Raw genomic sequence first — 9560 nt, 5'->3', positions numbered from 1 at the left:
GGACAATCCCCCCCTGATGCCCCAGGACAGGGATGCCCCTCCTGGCTGCCAGGGCACTGCTGACTCCTGGCCAGCTCTCCATCACCCAGGACTCCAGGTTTCCCCAAATCAGGGACTTTCCTGGTGTCTGGAGCCAGCTCTGACCCCCATTAATGTCCCCACACCTGCACTGCTCCCAACCTGCTCCAGCACAGGCAAATCAGGAGAAAGTCCATTTTCTCTGGAAAACCCACAGCCCTCATTTCCCACAGCTCCTCAGGTTGCTGAGTTGCTTCTCTTCATTTGACCCACACGAGCAAATCAGATCATCTGCAAAAACTGAGCCCGGGGATGTTTCCAGCCTGTGAATCCATCAAGGAATGCCCCACAGCCCATGGTACATTTGTGAATTAATTCCCCCCTCGGGAATCAGGTTTGCTCATGGCTGGGGTGGAACTGGCCCTGCTGGGACACGAGTTGTCACCCTGTGTCAAAGGGTGTGTTTTGCAAAGATTTGAGGGGAAAGGGATCAAAACAACCACATGGGAACATCCCCCCCGTTCCACACCCCGGGGGTTTAATGCTTCATTTCCCTCACTTATCACCTCTCTCTCCCGTGGGTGCTCCAGAGCTCCACCTTTGGCTCAGCTGACCCCGAATTTGCATTGCTTTCCACCCCCAGGCAGGTCTGACCTCGGAAAGGAGCTGCAGAGGTTGCTTTGGGAGGGAGACTCCTGCAAATCTGCAGCAAATGGTGCGTGAGGTGGGGCTGGGAGGGACCCCAGGGGCTGGAGCACGTCCTGCTGCAGAGCCAGGAGAGCCAGCTCACCTCTCCCCCTGCAAGAGCCAGGGCAGAGTCTCCTCAAAGCATCCCAGGGAAGCACCAAAACCCCTCTCTGGGCCCCATCCCCACAACTCCCCCCATCCAGGGCAGCTCCTCCTTGGCCGGGGGCAGGGATTGCTCCTCCTGGAGCACGGGCTGATTGGGAGATGGCAGGAAAACTCTCCCTCCTTCCCTCAGGGATTGCTCCTGGGAGCACGGGCTGACTGGGAGATGGCAGGAAAACCTCTCCCTCCTCCCCTCCTCCCCTCAGGGATTGCTCCTCCAGGAGCACGGGCTGATTGGGAGATGGCAGGAAAACCTCTCCCTCCTCCCCTCCTCCCCACCTCCTGCTGCTCACAGCCAGCATCCCCCCCAGCCCCTGTGCTGTGCCTGCTATACTATAGACAGTAAAACCTATAAAAACTACTCTTAGCCATGATTGTCCCAAAATACTCAGATACCCTCTCAGTTCCAGCCAACTGAGTGAGAGTATCTCCCCAAAACGAACTGAGGAACAGCTGAATGTACCTGGGAGCTGTTAAACAGTGTACATTTGAAGAAAACCTGATGGACACTGATGATTCAATGCCAGCAGCTGTCAACCTCAGGATATTACCATACTGATAACCTATTAATAAAACCCAGGAGTGAAGAAAGATCTGTTCCATTTGTAAATATCCCTGTGTTATATCACACAATAAAAATCATTCTTTGTTTTTTGCTTATATTTTTCTTGCTGTAGATACTGAAGTATCATCTAAGTTGCCAAACATCAAAGACCTGAGTATATCCATAAATCAAAAGGTAGGGAAAGAACTATTTAATAAGTAGACATAGTAAAAAGATTCTAGGGTCTAGCAGAGGCTACTAATTAAGGTGCCACTGTTACTCAAATTAAACTCTTATATACTCTGGTGCACAAACATTCAGATTTTAGAATCGAGGAGACACTGATTTCCCACGTGGGGAAGGGCTGGAGAGCAGGGAAGGCAGCAAGGCCTCCCCCAGACATTAAATCTCCCAGGCAGGTCCCAACCAGGAGGTCACTGCAGGCACAGGCTGTAAAACCCTCTGCCCTTGCCAGGGCTGGTTGGGAACCTCGACAGCTTCTCCCCCTGCAAACAGCCCCAGACAAACAATCCCTGCCTGCCCAGAGCCCACTCCTGGGAATTCTGGGGTGTTTTTAGGGCATGTTTCCATTTCTATCCCTTGACCTTTCAGCTGAGTGAGCTCTGGTGCTTCCACAACCCCGGGCAGGGCTCCCAGCACTGCCCTGCTCCCAACACCCAGCCCTGGGGGAGAAAACTCCCTCTGAGAGGGTGAGCACTGAGCTCTTCCCTGGCTCCTCCATAAATCAGGGCTGCTTGAAAAAACCCCTGACAAGCCCATTGAGCAGGGGCAGCTCGGGTTTGGGCTAAATAAACATTCCTGTCTCCATGGAGAGTGTCACACTGTGCTCATAAAATGTCTGGGTGAAGCTCTGAGCCGGCTGTAAATTTGGGGAGGGCTGCTCAATGTGCTTGGTTTATTATAATAAATGGAGTTGGCCATTTTTTATTCTTTTTTTTTTTGGTCCCCTCTGAATTGCTCTCCAGGAAAAGAGAGGTTGGAGAGGCTGTGCCTTTGTCTGGCTGCATCAAGGGTTCAAAAAAATGTGTGGATGTGGCACTTGGGGTCAGGGGTGGCCTTGGGAAGGGTTGGACTCTTGACTCAGCCCCACAAACAAGGACATTTTGGTCTTGGCCAGGCAGCTCAGAGCGATTTGTTTCAATCCCAATTCATTATCCACGATTTCCTGCCTGAAAAAAAACCCACAACAAACCCAGGAAATAAAACACACACTCAGCACAAAACCTGTCAGAAAAAAAAGGGATTTATTCCCCAAAAATGATGTATTTTCACAAGGTCAGGCAGAGCACACCTGACTCTCCCCCCAGTCTGTGGGATGATGATTTTAGAGGGTTTTTCCAACCCTTTGGGCCTCAGTTTTTCCCCATCTGTGGTGGAAGGAGCACAACAAACCCTCCAAGGAGGATCAGAGAGCATCCATTACCACGTGGAGCCATTGGATAAAGAAAAAGCTCCCTCTTCCAAGTGATCCTGATGGTGGGAATGGTTCACAGATCACCTGGGATGGGTTTTAGGGGGAGCCCTTGGCCAGGGAAGGGGTTGCTGAGCCAATTCCAAAGCCTGGTGTGCAGCCTGCCCACCTCGGCAGGGAGGGACAGGAACACTCTGGGATTCCTGGAGTGAGGTCTGGGGGGAATTTTAGCCCGGATTAATGGCCTTACCCAGGCCCAGGGAAGATGGGGGTGCTGTTCCTGGGTGCTGGGAGGAGCAGGATGCTGGGGGAGCTCCTTCCCCACAGCAGGCTGGGTTGTGCCAGGAGCCTGAGCTGGGCCAGGGTGGGCAGGTGGCTGTGGTATGGGCAGAGCTGTCAAATTCAGCTGCACAATCACATTTTATGTTATGTTATTTTATTTTATGTTATTTTATTTCTTTTATTATCTCCACACAGGCAACTGAGGGTGGGAGGGAGCTCAGCAGGGAGCTCGGTCACCATTGCCAACCCAGTTCTTCAGCCTTGTCTTCAGCAGGGACAACTGTCACCTTCCCTCCCAGCACCCTCCCAGCTCCCAGCACCCTTGGATGAGGGGCAGGTGAAGAGCAGGGTGCTCAGGCCCACCCTGGGGTGAGAAGGAGGTGCCTTCTCCAGGGGCTGTGAGAGCTCAGCTGCACCTCTCAAGATCCTTCCTGCACCTCAGGGACACCTCAGGCTGCTCCAGTGCTGCAGGACCAGCACCTTTTTGTCTCCCAGGGATTCCCACATCTTGTTTTTTCCCTCCTGGCTGCACCTTCCCCCTGGGCTGGGGGAGTCCCTTGGCCTGACAAAGGCACGTTTTTGAGTCCGAGCTTGAAAGGTGAGAGGCAAACCCGAGATCCTACGTGGGCTCTCACCCTGGTGAGATGCAGACTCCATGAGCAGGACAAGCCAGGAGCCAGGATCTGACTCTCCCAGTTCCCAGGAGGTGGAAAACATCCCAGAGGAGCCACCTGGAATAACTGAGCTCCTCCTTTGCCAGAACCAGCGGCTTCCTCTCAGCTTCCTGAGGGTGCCACGAGGTCTGGATTGCACCCAGATGGAAGCACTGCTAGGGCTGACGAGTCCCAGACACAACTGGCTTAGGCAAAACCAACAGCCAACGTCCCCAAAAGCTGCAGAACTGAAGGCTGAGCCCTCAGAGCTCCACGGATTCATTCCATGGAATATTCCGAGCTGGGAGGGACCCACAGGGTTCAGTGGTCACAGATTCTTTTTCACAGAATATTCTGAGCTGGGAGGGACCCACAGGGTTCAGTGGTCACAGATTCTTTTTCACAGAATATTCTGAGCTGGGAGGGACCCACGAGGTCCATCAGGGGCTGTCCCACCAGCCTCGTGCTGCTGGTGGCAAATCAACCACGACTTTGGAATTAATGACCCCTCTGGGGACGGGCCAGGCTGAGCCAAAGGCAGGTCTGGAGCTGAAAGGCAGCTCTGTGCAGGGCCAGGGGGAAGGGGGGGTGTTCTGGCAGAGGACAGCACCAGGGGACGTGTGCTGGCTGCAGCACGGCCTGGAATGCTGAGCAGAGAGGAGATTCCAAAGGTATTGGCAAGGAAAACACCTCCAAAGCTTTGCCCCCCTGGCACAGGGGTGGGGGGCAGGATGCAGAGCAGGGCAGCTCTGACAGCACCCCCTGCCTGGCAGGGTCCCCACGGGGCAGGGACCCTTGGGACTGGGCATGGGGGGATGCCCTGGGCAGCTGTGCCAGGGCTGGATAACCCTTCCAGGGAAGAAATTCTCCCTAATACCCAACCTAAAGCTCTCCTGGTGCCCCTTGAGGCCATTTCCTGGTCCTGTCCCTTGTCCCATCCCCAGCTGGGTGGCCCTGCTCTCTCCCCAGCCCTCTCAAGGTTCCTGATTGCACTTGTGCCTCACCAGGAGCTTCATCCAAAGCAACAGTCCCACTATTTCTGGGAGCACCTTTGGGATCCACAGGGCTCCTTGGGGTGTCCCAGGCCAGCTCTGGGCACTCTTTGGGTGCTCCAGGGCAGGGAGAGGTGGAGCCAGAGGGACAGTGCAAAAGTGCAACACAACCTGCAACACCTGCAGCCCCCCCCTCTGGGCTTCTCACCCCTCCTGAGCCGAGCAGCAGATGATCACCAGTTTAATCCCCAGTTTAACCCCCCTGTGGTGAATTCAGCACCATGTTTGCAGCAAAAATAGCTCTGCCTGGGTTGCAGGAGCAGCTGGATCCATCCTTTGGCTCCAGAGCTCCAGCCAGCCCTGCAGGAATGGCTTTTAGGTGGGACTGGGGGGATTGCCAGCAGCTCCTGGACATAGGTGGGATCTCTGCAGGCTGAGAAACACAGAATCCCACCAGGTTTTGTTTGGAAGGGACCTTAAAACCCATCCCATCCCATGGGCAGAGACACCTTCCACCAGCCCAGGGAGCTCAGAGCCACATCCAGCCTGGCCTTGGACAATTCCAGCAAAAATACCCCCATTCCCTCTAAACCACATCATGGAGTGCCACAGCCAATTGTTGTTTTAGCACTTCCAAGGATGGTGGCTTGGAGAAAACCCACTTGGCTCTTTCCAATGTGGTCCCAAATTTCCCTCTGTTTGAGCTTTGTGCCCCCCCAGGGGTTCTGTGTGCACACAACGACTTTATTCCAGAGCATGGAATCCTGGAATGGTTTGGGTGGGAAGGGACCTTAAAAATCACCTCATTCCACCCCCTACCATGGGCAGGGACACCTTCCAGAGCCCAGGCTGCTCAGAGCCACATCCAACCTGGCCTTGGGCACTTCCAGGGCTGGGGCAGCCACAGCTTCTCTGGGAAATCCATTCCAGGGCCTCCCCACCCTCCCAGGGTAGAATTAAGAATAATTGCTGTGCTGTTCCAATTACAGCAACGTGGCAAAAAATTAATGTTTTACACACAGGAGGTGCATAACTCTTCATTTGCTTGGGTGGCATTTTTCCAAAGCAGAGCCATAATCCTGTATTATAATTCCTGTTTGTATCTGCACCCCAGACATTCCCCTCTCCCTGAGCTGCCAGGCAGAGCTGAGAGGAGGAAGCTGCTTATTCCCAAATTCCTGAAGAAGTCCAGGCTTTGCAAGCAGCTGTCAGGTTGCTGATGCTTTTATGGGTTGGAAAAGGGGGGGGAGGTGGGAGAGAGGGAGGGAAGAGGTTGTGCTTTTAATAATGAAGCTCGTGCGAGTCAAAAATCAGCATCAGAAGAGGCAGAGAAAAATTAATTTTGTGTTTATAACCTATTCTTACATAGTCAACATTTCACACAGTGGTAAATGCATTTTGCAAGGTGTGTTCAGCCACTGATGGCAAAACTCTGGCAGGAAGGGAGTGGAAAATACCCAGATTTCACTCCTTTTTTAAAATTTTTGGTTTTTTTTCTGATAAAGAAAAATATGTGTGTTTGGGGTGTTCTATTTTGATCAAACTGCAAGGGGGTGTGAGCTCCCAGAGGGCCCAGTCCCTTCCCTTCCCAAACCAAACCAAACCAAACCAAACCTTCCCAAACCTTACCTTCCCAAACCTTCCCAAACCTTCCCTTCCCAAACCTTCCCTTTCTCTTTTCCTTTCCCTTCCCTTTTCCTTTCCCTTCCCAAACCTTCCCAAAACCTTCCCTTCCCAAACCTTCCCTTACCTTCCCTTTTCCTTTTTCCCCTTTCCTTCCTTCCCTCCTTCCTTCCTTCCTCTTCCTCTCATTCTCTTTCTTTTCTTTCCTTTCCTTTCTTTTCTTCCTTTCTTTCTTTTTTTGGAGCTCTCAGACCAAAGGCAAAAGTGCCTCCAGGCATTCCATGACCCAAAGATGCTCCAGGAAGACTCAGAAAACCCGAGGCTGCTGTGACAGGACAAGAGGGAATGATTTTGAACCAAAGAGGAGAGATTTAGATCAGATAAAGGAAGGGGGGGTTGGAACACTGCAACAAGTTGCTGCCCCGTCCCTGGAAGTGTCCAAGACCAGGTTGGATGGGTTTTGGAGCAACCTGGGCTAGTGGAAGGTGCCCCTGCCCATGGCAGGGGGTGGCACTGGGTGGGCTTTAAGGTCCCTCGAACCCAAATCATTCCATGGTCCATGAAGGCATTAAATCCCCCAGCCCAGGCAGCAGAGCTTGTCCTGCAGGTAATGGAAAGGTGGTTTCAGCCCTATAAATTGAGCTGATGGATGCAAATCCTCTTGGGAAACGGGCTGAGACCCCCAAAAGTCAAAGGTGACAACGAAAACAGGAACATCCAATCTCCAGGGCCCAGCCCTACGTGCCCAGCAAGGCCCTGGCTCCTGCTTTCCACTCATTATTCCAAAGTTTGCCCATCTCTGGGACAACTGGCTGCTGGGCAGACCATGAGCAAAACCAGGAAGGGAGACCTGGATCCCAGAGGGAAATCAGAGCTGCCTGCAAGGTGGACTCTCCTCCTGCTGGAGAGGGACTTTGGACAAGGGCAGAGTGACAGGACAGGGGGGTTGGGATTAAACTAAAGACAAAAGGTTTTGATGGGACATTCTGAGAAAATCCTTCCCTGGGAGGGTGGGGAGGCCCTGGAATGGATTTCCCAGAGAAGCTGTGGCAGCCCCTGGATCCCTGGAAGTGTCCAAGGCCAGGTTGGAGCAACCTGGGCTGGTGGGAGGTGTCCCTGCCCATGGCAGGGGTGGAATGAGATGCTCTTCAAGGTCCCCTTCCAACCCAACCCATTCCATGATTCCATGCAGGTAGGAAATCACCCAGCCCAGGCAGCAGAGCTCGACCTGCAGCCAGTTCAGGATCTGATTCCCAGCGATCCCAGGGATGGGGATGGGATCCTACACCCTCTGGACTCAGTTTGGAAGCAGCACCAGCAGGACTCCCATCCCCCCGTGCCCTCAGGAGCTGCCTCCCCACTGTCCCTGCTCCTGCCAGACCCTCCTGCTCCTGGAAAGAGGGAATTAAATTCCACTGTGTGGCCGTAACTAATGGACTGTGTTGCCCCCCTTTAGCCCTCAGTTTCCACATAATTAGCTGATTTTGAATTATTTACGCTGTGAATTTTCCAATAAATAATGTAATAAAAGCATCTCAATTATTTACCCTGTTACAAAGCTGCCTCGATGGCCAGGCAAATATTCCCATGAATCATTGATTTTATGAATTTTGCAATATTAAGGGAGAAAAAAAATTATAAATGATCCACTTTCTAAGGCTCTAAATTATTCTTTCATTTCTTCAGCCTTGCATTCTGCTTTGGGGAATCCTCCCTGGGCTTCTGTCTTCTAAGAAATTCTGTAATACATTTGGAAAACTGTGATTATTTTTAGCATGAAAGTTGCTCTGTAGAGCTTGATAACCACATTTCAGTGGAATAAATGGGAGTTCAGGTCAGGAGTGAACAGCAAATGGTTACTTTATCTCACCAGGGGACTCCAGGAGATCACATTCTGCCGGGTTGGGAACTGTAAAATGTGAATATTGTTTGCTTAGAGCATGGCAAGGTGTGTTTCCCCTGCAGGCTTTCAGGTGGGAATGGGAGATTTAAGGTAAAATGGGAGTGTTTTGTTGATGGCATTGGATTACCACGAATAAAACAGGCAGAGAGAAAGCTGGGGATCCACATTTGAGGTCCAGATGTGCCTCCAGCAGGAAGAGGCTTGAAATTCCAAATATTTGCAGGCTCAGGGAGCATCTCTGAAGCCATGGAGAGGAGGGAAAAGCAGAGGAGATGCTTCTCCACCCCTTGCACAGACCTAAAACAGGGACAAGAACACCTTGGAGGACGTGGGAAGGGTTTCCCCACAACCTTCCCTGCCTTCTCCTGGTGGGAACAACAGGAATGAAGCTCCTGCCTGGGAGTGAATCCTGGTGGGCCCCTGGGGAGGATAAACCTGGGAGCAGAGGGTTCCTGTGCTGGGGTGGCTTGGGCTGGAGAGCAGAGATTCTGGAGTCACAGAACCATGGAATCCTGGAAGAGTTAAGGTTGGCAAAGCCCTGTGAGCTCACAGAGTCCAACTGCTGCCCCAGCAGTGCCAAGCCCAGCTCCAACCCACCTCCCTGGGAGCTGCTCAGGGAAAATCCTGACCTTCCTGGGCCCTTTCAGGCTGCTGGGATGGTGACACAGGCAAATCCTGGGCAGGAGAAGGGAGAAATGACAGATAATAAATGATATAACAGATTAAAGGAAGCGACTGAAGGATGTCAGGGGCTCACTGATGTCTGTCTGTCTGTCTGTCTGAACTGGAACAAGTTCCAGGGGGCAAATCCTGGCTGCTGCCCTTCCCTGGCTCCCATCTCCCCCGGGCTCTGGCTGTGCACACTGAGGGAAGCTGTGTGTGTGTGGCACTGTCTGGCTCCAGTGCCAGCAATGTCCCCTGGCAAGGAAGGTGCCCAGCTTTGTTCTGCTCAGGGATATCTGGGAGACACTCGGAGGAGAGGGATGTGAATGGCCTGAAAACCAACTGGCAGCTGAGTGAGACGGAGCCTCAAAGGAGCTTTTGAGGGAGCTGCTGCATTCCAACCTCCCCTCCAGGGCTCTGGCACAAAGGGGCTTTTCTCTGTGCTTTCCTCTGCTTTCCTCTCACTCTCCTGGTGCTCGTGGGGCTGAGTCTGTGCAGGGCTGGCCCTGGGCACAGGGTGGGCTCTCCTGGGTCCTTGTTCTGCCCTTTACCCAAGCAGACCTTGTGACTGTGCCCACAGAGAATCCAGACTGGTTTGGGT

The 9560-nt window shown here is 52.8% G+C and overlaps 1 long non-coding RNA gene across 1 annotated transcript; it reads right to left on the bottom strand.

Moving 5' to 3' along the window:
* Window positions 1-8006: 8006 nt before the first annotated feature.
* LOC108641708 lies at window positions 8007-8724 on the bottom strand. The gene is made up of 3 exons (XR_001922218.1): window positions 8424-8724; window positions 8264-8302; window positions 8007-8132 (listed from the first exon to the last, which is right to left on the bottom strand). It is a non-coding gene; the product is annotated as an uncharacterized LOC108641708 (long non-coding RNA).
* Window positions 8725-9560: the final 836 nt, after the last annotated feature.

Source organism: Manacus vitellinus, unplaced genomic scaffold (assembly GCF_001715985.3).
Source record: "Manacus vitellinus isolate BGI_N305 unplaced genomic scaffold, ASM171598v3 scaffold_75_pilon, whole genome shotgun sequence".
NCBI classification, from domain to species: domain Eukaryota; kingdom Metazoa; phylum Chordata; class Aves; order Passeriformes; family Pipridae; genus Manacus; species Manacus vitellinus.
This window is presented reverse-complemented; position numbering and strand designations above follow the sequence as displayed.